Source organism: Chiloscyllium punctatum, chromosome 3 (genome assembly GCF_047496795.1).
Source record: "Chiloscyllium punctatum isolate Juve2018m chromosome 3, sChiPun1.3, whole genome shotgun sequence".
NCBI classification, from domain to species: Eukaryota; Metazoa; Chordata; class Chondrichthyes; order Orectolobiformes; family Hemiscylliidae; genus Chiloscyllium; species Chiloscyllium punctatum.
This window is the reverse complement of record NC_092741.1, coordinates 128,248,440-128,261,179: the sequence shown is the minus strand read 5'-3', so window position 1 is coordinate 128,261,179 and position 12,740 is coordinate 128,248,440. Positions and strand designations below refer to the sequence as shown.

Genomic DNA, 12,740 nt, shown 5'->3' with positions numbered 1-12,740 from the left:
TCAACTATAATGCAGTCTACTAATTTCTTTAGATTGTGAACACATGATGTTATTAAAGGGATGGAAAATAATATTTTTGGGATTCACCTAAACTGGTACAGATGTTTATAATGTGATATCATTAATGCACCTATAAACATGTTAGCACTGCACTCTGTAGCAAGATGCTTGAACCATTTTATCACAGTAGGAAATGTCATTGACAGACTTTTTGTGTATTCTCTTCCTGCCCATGTTTAATATGTTTTGGATTAAGAGAGAGGCATCTTTTCTAAGCCTTTGACTCTGCATCCCACTTAAATAAGCCAACAACTATTTGAGAGTTTAAAAACATTACTTGTTCCCTCACATTTCCCCAAGATACATGGAAGATCACGCACACATACACAAAAATTAGAAACAGATATAGGCAGGACATGTTTTTCAGATTACTGTTGTCTTGGTCTCTAATTTACAATCTCTAGTATCCTATGTGGCAAGATTCCATGTCCTGAATGGTTTCCAGAATTTGAAGTGGAGGTGAGATTCTTGTAAAGCAGTATGTTCACAGAAAGTTGACTTTTTGTTTTCATTGAATATCTGGGAGTTTAGTTCCTCAAGTATACTTTACTTGAACAGGCTACACACTTGAGCTGTTTTATGTCTTGCAGCTTGTTTTCCAGTCTGGTTCACATCCTAGTTGAACTGATAATTAGAGTTTTAATCAAACTTCTTGCAAGCAGCTCTGTATTAATGCTCTAAGCAGACAAAGAAAACATGGCTGTCTGCTTGTGGTTTCTCACAAGTTTAAGGGTTTTTTTCCAAATTGGGTGAGCTGTTCATGTTGGTTTCATGTCATATTGTTGGAGGTTATTATCTGAGACACACCAAGTTTTGTTTGGATGGAGAAAGCCATTATGATGTCATGGGAGGTTAACTGCAGTCATTCATTTCCATTTGTCATAAACTGAGTTTTGATCAATCCACTTTGTTCAGAATAAAACAAGGAGACAGATAATCTGGACACCCCATACTCCTCTCGTGTTGGTCCGTCTTTGAAAAAAAGAGAGTTGTGAGTTCCCTGGATGGCTATGAATATCCACATTTAATTAGGGATTTGCCTGAGATTTGATCAACTCAATAATCCAAATGCTAAAAATCACATGACTTGAGCCAACCTTCTTAACAGTTTGTTTGATTCCATAAGACCACAAAACCATAAGTTATAGGAACAGAATTAGGCCATTCAGCCCATTGAGTCTGCTCTGCTGTGCAGCTGTGACTGATGTTTCTCAACCCCATTGTCCTGCCTTCTCCCCATCATGCTAGACCTCCTTATTAATCAAGAACGTATCTAACTCTGTTTTAAAAACACTCAATGATTTGTCCTCCACAGTCTTTTGTGGCAATGAGTTTTACAGATTCACCACCAGCTGGCTGAAGAAATTCCTCCTTATCTCAGTTTTAAAGAATTGTCCCTTCACTCTGCTGCTGTGTCCTGGGGTGTTAGTTTCTCCAAGCAGTGGAAGCACCTACTTTACATCCACTCTCTCAGTATCCTGGAAGTTTCAATCAGATTACCCTCTCATCCTCCTAAACCCCATCGAGTACAGACTCAGAGCCCTCAACTGCACCTTCCGTGACAAAGCCTTGGGTCATTCTTGTAAACCTTCCCTTAACCCTCTCCAATACCAACCTTCCTTACTTACAGCACCCAGCTTTTTGAAGTATTGATTGAAAGTTCATAACATTCTATGCATGTTGGAATTCATATCACTGTAACTTTAAATGGCAGCCTTTAACTGGCTCAGATTTTAACTACACAATAAGTGTAAAATACTTGTTTCAGTTCTTGATGTTTGGTCATGTTGGAGTGTTGAGGTAATTTATCATTGTTCTTAATTTTGTATGAATTAAAACAAATAATTTGGCACTATCCACTGTTGCTATATGGAAGTGCGAACATTATCTAAGGACAGAATTGTAATTAATCGCAATGCCCTCAGTTATCGAGTTGATTATAATATCGGATTTTCATCTTCAGTTAGCTGATCTGGCCTTTGCATGTTGATCCTCTCAAAGAACAGTACTTAATCTGAACTATCAACATCCTTTCTCCCACCCCTCCAACCAGCTATGGCATAAATGCTGAACCCTCCACACTTCACATCAGGTCTGGATCATCTAGACTCAAAACGTTAGCTTGCTTTTCCTCCATGAATGCTGCCTGACCCATTGTAATCTCCAGCACTTTTTGTTTTATTTTCAGTATTTTCCTCATGCTTGCATTAAATTGTCTTTGCCATATATCTACACATATTGCAAGCTTGTCTGTGTCCCCTTGTTGTCTCCTGCAATCCTCCTCACTCTTTATTACTTTGCCAAGTGTTATATTATCTGCAAATTTTGAAAACTGTACTCCTTATATTTAGGTTCACAACTTGCATATATTGCAAGAAAGGCAATTGTGCAAATACCAATCTATGGGGAACATACTGCATAATTCTTGTCTATCACATTAAAGAAAATAATGCTCCCACCCTGCTTTCATGTAATTTACACACCTAAATTACTAACCTTCTTTTAATCCCGAGTTCTCTGTTCTAAGCAAGTTGTACATGGTATTTTATCGAATATTTTATGTACATGTACTGCATTACTTTCATCAGCCATGGCTGTTGTTTAATGAAGGGACTCAATCAAGTTAATTGACAAATCCATGCTGTCTTTCCTTGATAGGTCATGTTATCTATTTTCTCCTAAATGACTATCTGTAATATACTGCCCACCACTGATGTTAAACCGGCTGGTCTATAACGAATGCCTGATGTTGAAAAGCTTTTGCTAAGCATCACATATGAATGGCTACATGGCATCCCAGCACATATCATGAACACTTCATTCTATGATAAATGCACTGAGTGTGTACCACACATTGAATAATAAACTGGCTGGTCAACAACATCATTTCAAGAGAACAGTGATCTCTGGGTGCATCCTGTTCCCTTTCTTTTGACAAGGAGTGCAACATTTGCAATCTTCCAGTCCACTCAAGCTGCTCCCATATGCAAGAAAGATTGAAAATTGCAGTCAGAACATCTGCTACCGTCACTCTTGCTTCTCTCAGCATTGTAGGATGCATCCCATCTGGACCAGATGGCTCACTCACTATGAATGATGACAAACTATTTAGCACTTCAGCTGTTTCTGCAGCTTTTCTATCCAGAATTTTTCTTTTGGTGAGGAGAAAATATAGTACAGTTTAATGTTAGGGAGAGGTAACTTACTCAGATAGTATCATTTATTCTTTGTAATAGATTCTCAATGCATCAAAGATTTGTTTCCCTGTGCCATACATGGAAACTGGTTGGGGGGTGTGCAGTTGATAAATTTAGAGCATGTTATAGAATTGTACAGTCATAGAGATACACAGCATGGAAATAGACCCTTCAATCCAACTTGTCTGTTCTGAACATGCACAGATCAATCATAAATTAATCGACTCCCATTTGTCAGCATTTGGCCCATCTCGCTCTCAACCTTTCCGATTCATATAACCATCCAGATGCCTTTTAAATGCTGTAACTGTACCAGCCTCCACCACTTTCTTTGGCAGCTCATTCCATACATGCACCACCCTCTGTGAAAAAGTTGCCTCCTGGTCCCTTTTAAATCTTTTCCTTTTCACCCTAAACATATGCCTTCTAGTTCTAGAGCCCCTGCTGTGGGCAAATGACCTTATCTATTTATCTTATTCATGCCCCTCATGATTCTATAAATCTCTATTATGTTACCCCTCAATGCTCTAGGGAAAACAGCCCCAGCCTATTCAGCCTCTCTCTATAGCTCAAACTCTTGTGTTATGAAGTTATTCCTGAGTTGTTATCATGCTATCTATAAGTTGTCAGTTATCATCACTATTCCTTTAAGTAATGGCTTGCTGATATAATGGATACTTCTTCTAGGATCAGTGAACTCAAGTCAATTCAGTTTCCCAAACTCAATAGCACCCTGCCTCCTTCATCTCCAGGATAAAGGGACTTCCACCAGCACCTGCCTGCTTCTGAACACAGACTTCATGGCACTGAAAATCCAGCCCATACTTGAGAATGTAAAGAGAAATATAACAAATTGGAAAAATGAAGACTGTGCTGACTATGGAGAAGTCTGTTTTATTATTCATGAAGAACACTTAACATTCAAAAGAAGATTCCTTCTAATGGAACTTCAGCAAATAAGCAGACTGCGTCTCACCACATTTTTTACCAAGCCTTGTTTGCTTAATGGATTGCCCATTGTTGTCAAACCACAGAAAATGAATATCTGATATGGGGTTTGAAAATTATTACATACATTTGATTCGCAGCTGCAGGGCTTCATAGAGATCTAAGAAATGCCATTGATGATATGTCTTTTGACTGGAAGAAGGAGGATCAGTGAGGCTCTTGTATTCAAAATGGTTTGAAGCTGAAAATGTCATCAACAATGATGCAATTTTCTAAGTGGTGGATTCCACAGGTTGTGCTGCTATTGTTCTGCTTTCCTTTTATATGTTTACACAGTACTACTATTTAGAATAATATGCAAATGCCAGCTGCAGCAATATTTTCTTGTTTTATGAAAGTGGTTTCTAGTTCAACATGCAGTGTTGATAACTTGTGCTTCTAATGGTTCCAATTATGCTGGCATTGATAATTGAAAGATATTTTGTACTCTCTATAGTTCCAGTTCATGGCTAATGTTACAGTAATGTAGCCATTTCCGAAAGTTTCTCTACACTTTTGTAATTACAGCAACTTGGTGAGTCAGCTGAAAACTAATCAGACAGCTGTATTGAAAGAAACATAAGCTGACCAGAAATGTCAGTGCTTTTCAGGTCTCATGAATCATTTGCGATGTTTGAAAGACAGAAACTGGAACAGCCATGAAAAATCAAGTAAATAAAAAAGTAAATTATCTTTCAACAGTCTTTGCAATTGCTTCAAGAAATGCTATTGTTTCCAAACTTTATCCCCAGAGAACATGGATAGACAAAATGCTGTGCTGTTGAACATGAAAATATTGAAAGGCATGGATTGTAATATTAGGCATTGTAAATCTGCAATGCTTTGCAGCAATGTTTTTAGATTGTAAACCTGTGATTACAGTATGATGCTGTTTCAATGATTTTGTATGCACACATTGTTCTATCACAGAGTAATGGGTCTCAGGATGTAAGGTAAAGCTTTTGCGTGCATTGTTACATTCATGCACATCATTATTGTCATTATCTTGAGAAACCTATAAACTAAAATGCCCTCCAACGCAAGTACCAGTTTGCGACTATGTTCATCAAAATTACTATAAATAATGAATGTAAAATTTAAAAGATAAATTTAAACTTTAAATAATCATACAACAAAGACACTTCTTAAACAAGTTCAGCAATCCCTTTCAACATTTACAGTGATATGCAACTGCACAGATCCACAAGATCCACCATTCTTTTTTCCATACAGGAGGTGAGGAGGTCTCACAGAATCCATACAGTGTGGAAAGAGGCCATTCAGCCCATCAGGTCTGCATCAATCCTCCAAACAGTATCTCACTCAGATCCAGCCCTCTGCCCTAACCCCATGGCTAAGCCATGTAGTTTACACACACATAGACACAATCGGCAATTTGGCACAGCCAAGCCACCTAATCTGCAAATCTTTGGACTATGGAAGAAAACCAGAGGAAATCCATGCAATCACAAGGAGAATGTGCAAATTCCATGGAGACATCACCCAAGGCTGGAATTGAATCCAGGTCCCTGGTGCTGTGCGGCAGCAGTGCTAATCACTGAGCAAACATGATACCCCAATAAATCAGATAATAAATTTAAGAACATTTATTAACCTGTATATGTTGGGCCAAATAATCCTGTGTATGTGAGAAATAGTGACTGCACACTTCTGCAACTCACAAGCGAAGCACCATGCCACTTTTCTTTTTTCTCCTAGAGGTCAGGTTTTCAGTGCAATTTGCAAACTATCCTGGAGTACATGAAGAGTGTGGGTTCATTAGAATCTGACCTTAATTCTTTCATTGCCCACCCACTCCCATGCCTGCCCATGCCACCACTTGTCCCCTCTCTGCAATGTCTTGTATCCTCTACCCTCTCTCAGATGTTCCATGCATCTGTTGACTGTGCTGTTGTAGGGGAGGTGTTAGAAATAATCATTAAGGAGGTTACAGGTTGGCACTTAGAAAAAAACTCAAGTTAATTAAGAAGTGTCAGCATGGTTTTTTTGAAAGAGAAATCCATGTTTAACCTATTTGTGGGACATTCTTCGAAAAAGTAATATGCACTGTGAATAAAAGGTCGGCCTATAAATGTGCTAAAATTGAATTTCCAGAAGGCATTTGGTAAGGTTCCACATCAAAGATCATTGTGCAGAGTAGGAGCACATGGGTTACGGGTATTATATAATCATGTGTAGAAGATTGGATGGCTGGCAGATTAGATAGTAAATGTGCCCTTTACTGATGTGAATGATAAGGGTCCACATCTTGTTTAACTTCACATCAATGACTTGGATGAAGAAAACAAAGTTTTCTTTGTTAGTTGTGAATTTGTGAAATGATGCAAAATTAGGAAATTATAATATGAAAAGGACACAAGGGCTGTATTGTGGGAAAATGTGAAATTGTTCAATTTGGCAGCAAGACAAAGGATTACTTAAAAAAAAGAATGCCTGCAGAATTCCTGGTGAGATGAATTTAGATGTTCTCATGCACAAGTCATGAAAAGTTAGTATGTAGGTACAACAAGTGATTTAGAAAGTTAATAGCTTGCTGTCCTTAATTGCAAAAGGACAGAGACCACATCTCAAATACTGTACGCAGTTTTAGCCTTCTTGTTTCAGGAAGGTTATAATTTTTATTATTATTTTGCATGCATTTGATGAAGGCTTCCTCTACTCAGCCAGCAATCCCTAATTGCCCAAGTGTCAGTTATGATTCATCCACATTGCTGTGAGTCCAGCGTTGGTTGTTGGCCAGATTAGGTAAGGACGGCAGATTTCCCTCCCTGAAGGACTTTTTTTCAAAATGTCAGTAGACAAAGGGGATACAGTCACTGTTAGACTAACCACTTTTCTCTCGATTTTTATTGGCTACCAATTTCACTATCTGCAATCTTCCATTGTTGGATGTGTGTCAGAGTGGGTTTTCTACAAAAAAGGTTTATTCAATTGATAAAATGTAAGAAAGATTTTTCCTCAAGATTTCAAAAGAGTGAAAGCTGACAAATGAAACATATAAGATCTTTATTGATTTTAACAAGGTGGCTTTAGAAATAATGCTTTTTCTTGTAGTGGAGTCGAGAACTAAGGGGCATTGTTTTAAGACAATCGGGATTTCTCTTTTAAGACAGAGATAAGGAGATTTTTTTTCTCTCAGATCACTGAGAGACTTTGTAATTCTCTACTTCAGTTGGTGCTGCAGCTGAGGTGGAGAGTGGGGGGGGGAACGGCATGCTTCATTGAATATTTTACATCAGAGGTAGATATATTCTTATTAGGCAAGGGAGTAAAAGGTTATCAGCAAATTCAAAACAGATCAGCCGAGATCTTATAGTTGTGCAGAACAGGCTCGATTTTCCTGCTCCTCGGATGCTGCCTGACCTGCCGTGCATTTCCAGCACCACTCTAATCTAGACTGTGGTTTCCAGCATCTGCAGTCCTTGTTTTTACCTTGAGGGGCTGAATGGCCTACTTCTCTTAATTCATGAGTTTGCATATGTGACCCACACCACCTGTATGCATTCATCACAACCATTTGAACCTACACGTACAATGAACAGTCATCAAACCCCAGAGAATATTGAAGGAATGCAAATATTTTACATTCCTTATAGGAAGCAAGAAAGCTCTCACGGTCTAATAAACACCTCCATGTCACTGACAATGATATTAAATTACATTCTATTGTGTGAGAAAAAGCTTGGAATACTTAGCATCCTATTCGTTTGCGTCATTTTACTCATTCATAGGATGTAGGCATCACTGGCTGGACCAGCATTTATTACTAATTTCCAGATTCCAGATGTCCTTGCCCAACAGATCATAAAAAAAAGGGCAGTCAGTTATTGCAGATTCTTAAAACTGTCATTCAGTCTCCAGTGAATAGAACTGTGGTGAAATCCACTTGCAACTTGAAACTTAGCCATGAGAACAGGATTTGGTTGTTTTGGTTTCCAAGCAGGGCACCTGTCAATCAATATAATGGGAAAAATGATTAAGTTTTTTAAAAATTTATCTAAAATAGACTTTTAAAAACATGTCGGTTGTCAAGAATAATGTTAGGAGCTCTTATGACAGTTGCAGTTTGCCTATGCCTGATCCAGGAGACTTCAGACCAAGCTCTACTTGCTCCTGCTGTGCCTAATAACATCTCTGAACAGGTTGATTTGAAAATATATGTCGAGATCATTGTTTTTTTTTATATTACCCAGGACCATTTAAATGGTGATTGAAAAGATGACGGTGTGGGCTAATAGGGTGTTCTGTATCCAGAGTGTGGTGCTGGAAAAGCACAACAGGTCAGGCAGCATCCAAGGAGCAGGAAAATTGACATTTCGGGCAACCTGTTCCTTAGATGCTGCCTGACCTGCTGTGCTTTTCCAGCACCATACTCTGGACTCTAATCTCCAGCATCTGCACACCACACATTTGCCCAGGGTATTTTTGGATCATTTTTCCTAGAAATGTGGTGCCTTCTTCATTGCATATCAAGAACATACAAGGATGGTCAATGTATGGCTAAAGTTGTCATTAAAGTGTAGTTCCTGAAATTGAATCACTACATTAAAAACACATGTACATTGCAACAATAACACCTTATCATGATATTTGAAGGTATGCAAACAATTTACCCTTATCTTTCAAAGTGTTCCCAAATCCTCGGCAGTATCCATTTTCTTCATGAACTCTCAAGTCCAGTGTTCTTTTCATGGGTTTTTAAGGGTTTTCAAAACAAACAGATGAATGGCATGTCACAGGAAATCCAATTTTCACTTTCCTCTCAAAGTGTGAAACCTGACTTCAGTGGGGGTGGGGGTAAGACCTGAAGCTTGGATGTTTGTGATCTGCAGAAAGACAAGGGGAAAGTGGCATGATATGGAGGAAAACTGGGTTTCCTCTTTCAAATAAAAGAATGGCGATTCATGCTGCAAACTGCATCTCTGAACGCAGATGGGGATTCAGCCCATTATCCCTCTCAGTATTGATTCGAGGTACATGGTAGAAACATTTTGCTGCTTAAATGAACAACTTAGTATGATGAAATTTGGTATGTTTTGAACCTGATGTGTGAGAAATTATCTTTAGATTGCAACAACTGATAGTTAAATCCCTCTGAGTATTTTGTTGGATATTTGTTCACAAGTGTTAATGAGTATTTCAATGCTTTAAAAAAAAATCTATGGTGATCAGATTACTGAAGCATGATGTAAAACCCCACAACATTTATTTTTCTGATATCTACTTGCTAATTAATCATCAGTTGATGCATTTGTAATTGACCCACTACCGAGCATGTTTTCTGAATATGTTTTAATCAATTTCATTAAATAAACCTACATTTTCAACAGAAGGCAAAGAAAGACATGTATCCATTTTGTCAGACAGGGGTTTCATTGCAGAAAGAAAAGGAAAAAAAAACAACATTCTTTGTTCATTATGTCATTCAAACAAAGAAACAAAGAGAGCAGTTGCCTTCAACCCATAAATAAAGAATATGTAGCTGTCCATTGTTGATGAAAAATTCCCCTGAAATTTATCTGTGACTAACTTTCAAGTTTGTAATGGGCTTCCTTGATGTACTGTCTTGGAAATTTTGGATGTCAAGCCTGTTTTTGTTTGGGGTCAGGTGGGTGGGTTCAGGGTGGGGTCTCTTCATGACAAAGGAGATCAAAAAGGAAAAAGCAAGACTGGAAAGTGAAAATGGAAAGAAAAAATAGTCTATTAGTAAAAACATTCCTGGTTTTCAGGAAACCAAAACTGAAGTGAAACTGGTTGAGGCTCTACGAAGGGATTATGAGACATCGACGCTTAAAAGTTGAAATAAATGGGCCCAGTGACTTAGTCAACTTGGATTGTTTAACTCAGTTGGCAAAATGGTGAGCTTGTAATTCAGAATGATGCTAACAGCATAGGTTCAATTTCTGTACTGGCTGAGGTGACCTTAAAGGACTCTTGTTTTCAACCTCTCTTTTTACTAGAGGTGGGGTGACCCTCAGGTTAAACCACCACCGGGCATCTGTCTCCAATAAGAGAGGAATCCTGTGGGACTATGGTGACTTAAAGTAACTTCACCTTTTAGTGGTGAACTACAGGCAAGCTAATGAAGACAGAGGCAGGATGCAGGGAATGAACACATGCCTGCTTCAGTTTCTTGAAGAGGATATCAGAAGACCTCAACTAGAGGAGGTTCTCACCCATTTTATTTTTGGTGAAGACCATACCCATGGCAATCGTGGTGCATAGGGATCACAGTATGTCTGAGAAGGAGAGGAGCTGAATTTTATTTTGTAAAGAAAATAAATCTTTAAAGAATCTCAACTGAGTTTTTTGACTTGTAGGATTGGATTAGACTACTGAGCTAATTCACAAGATCTGTCCTGATTGAAGCATCAATTTCATGTGTAATTTATTATTCATATTCAGCTTCAATTTGACTGTTCACTCATACCTATTTATTAATATTGACTTTAGGTTTTACATACAGGAGAATGTAAAACAGTATTTAGAGTTTGCTTTGTTTGATTTTGTGTAGTAAAATGGTTAGGCCACAGCTAAAGTAGTGTGTGCAGTTCTGATCACCACACTATAGGAAGGAGGGAGTGCAGTTGAAGAAGTGCACAGGACTTTCACCAGCATGTTGTCTGGGACAAAGGATTTCAGCTATTAAGAGGGACTGAGTAAGCTCAGGTTGTTTTCTGTGGAGCAGACAAAGTTGAAGGTGGACCGGATAGAGGTGCATCACATTGAGGGGCACAGACAAGGTGTAGTCCACGGACATGGAATGCTAAATGATGGCTCTCCTTAGTTGAAGGGCCAGTAACAAGGGGACATAATGTTAAAGTGAAACGTAGGAGGTTTAGATGGGATTTGAGGAAAAATTATTTCATCCAGAGCATTGTAGGGTCTAGATTGCACTGCCTGGGAGGGTAGTTGAGGCAGCAAACCTCACAACCTTTAAAAAAGTACTCAGGTGAGCACTTGAAATGTCTTAACATTCAGGACTGTGGGTGTAGTGTGGGGTAGTGGGACTTGTGTAGGTAGAGTATATTTTTGGTGGTACAAACTTGTTGGGCTGAAGACCCTCTTCTGTACTGTATGATTCTATGATTCCAACCCTTTTTCTCTTTCAAAACATGGCTTCAGTCTTTCAACATTTCTCGAGAAATTTGTATTCATTATTAAGAAGAGAGCATTCATAATATCTACTAAGATTGTACTAGTGAAAACAAACTGGAATGTAATTATTTTCAGATGATTTTGAGGCTTGTGAGCAAATGTTCAGATACAATCTGACCTTTTAGTTCACTCGGGTAGTAAAGCCATCTGGCTTGTGTTGAGTTGGGAAGCACTTCAATACCTGTTTACATAGAAGAAGCAACAGGTGGATTGGTCACATTTTCATTAAATACTCCAGACATTAATTCAATCTTAATCAACACATTATAAAACTTGCTATGACAGAGTGTTCAGAACTTCATTTCCCTGACAAGATAGACATATTGTCTAAGCTTTTCATCATCCAGTTCTCAAGACAAATGTAAGAATGCCAAATCTTGAACATTCACAATAGTTTATATCATTGGAGAAAAGGGATGCAGATTGACTGTTTGAGGTACTGCAATGGAGAAACAACCAGGAAACTATAGAGTCCCAATTCTTTAGAGTAATTCATAAAGCATATAAATTCTGAATGTATTCATTGGGTTTGCCGAAAACAGATGCTGCATATGTATGTTGAACTTCCATTCCTTTATTTTCCTAGTTTAAATTCAGACTGACTTTAATGTTAACCAATACCTTATTTCTTTACTTTTCTACTTATTCTCTAAAATAATGCCTAACTTTTTAAATCTATTACTCTTACTATTTTGTATCTAAGTTTCTTGTACCTAGGTACCTTGGGACCGAAAATGGCACCTTATATGGCGACGTTATACACTTTTCAATGTGCTTTTCGTTGATTGTCATGTCAATGGTCTTGAGTACATGTGACAATAAAACCTAAATCAAAAAATCAAATATATATGTATCACTTCCAGCAAATGATAATGAGAGGCATTAAAAAGGTGAAATAATTATCTTACATTGATTTTTAGTTTATGTGTGTAATCAGAATTGGTCAACAATGGTTGCTCAATTGTAGACTCATCATCAGCATTGGCATCAGGTATTTTTCTATGGCAATGTTTTGGACAATCATAGTCAACCTGCCAAGCAATCCTCATCCTTTTTCTCTGAAAAAAAATTTTTCTTGCATTTGTCTTGATAATTGCTAAACAAAAACATTTCCACACAATGTCTTTCTTTGCAGAAAAATGCACAGCTTTTTCAAATTAAGAAGGCATCAGAGGAGCATAACCTCACCTATAATCTTTCTGAAAGACAGTTTCTTGCCCTTTAACTGTGCTAACTATATGTCTTCACTTGTCCTGGAGGCAACAAAGTGTCTGGCATTCTATTTGTACTTTTTTGGTTTGCGTCACACATCCGAAA

General features: G+C 38.0%; 1 protein-coding gene across 3 annotated transcripts in view; it reads left to right on the top strand.

The window, feature by feature from the left end:
- Positions 1–12,740, top strand: part of LOC140464913 (CUB and sushi domain-containing protein 1-like) — a 2,358,623-nt gene that overhangs the window by 1,395,915 nt on the left and 949,968 nt on the right. The window lies entirely within an intron of this gene.